Source organism: Ambystoma mexicanum, chromosome 2p (assembly GCF_040938575.1).
Source record: "Ambystoma mexicanum isolate Mex_15411 chromosome 2p, UKY_AmexF1_1, whole genome shotgun sequence".
Lineage (NCBI taxonomy): Eukaryota > Metazoa > Chordata > Amphibia > Caudata > Ambystomatidae > Ambystoma > Ambystoma mexicanum.
The window spans coordinates 1,043,076,304-1,043,076,787 of record NC_090923.1 but is presented as its reverse complement, the minus strand read 5'-3'; positions in this window follow the sequence as shown (position 1 = coordinate 1,043,076,787).

Genomic DNA, 484 nt, shown 5'->3' with positions numbered 1-484 from the left:
TGTTCACTACAAGGGGAAGGTGGTAAGTTGTATTTCTGTGGGTCGTGCAGGGGTATTCTAGGGAGGAACTGTGAAGAAAGTTAAACATTTCTGTGATGAATCACCCACAGTGATCGATACATTTAGCTTTTACTCAATTGAAGACAGACCAGAATGTGTGTCTCTGTAACAACCATTAAAGATAGAGCAAGGCGAGTATGGACGGAAGTAGGAACTGTGACGAATCTGGGCAATTCATCCCTTCTTCCCAGGGGATAGCCATTCCTTTTGAGGCTAGGGAGGTGAGCCCGCTAAGCAAGACCCTCGCTACGGGTCTGGGAAAGTGGGACCTCAGTGAGAGTGACTCACCTCTACGGGACAAGGACTGCCATTCCTACCAGGAACTCCCTACAAAGAACACTGTCTACCTACATGGGAATAGAAAATTCCGATATTGCTGTGGCTTGGCATACCCAACATGCTAACATTACTCCCAGATATTTGG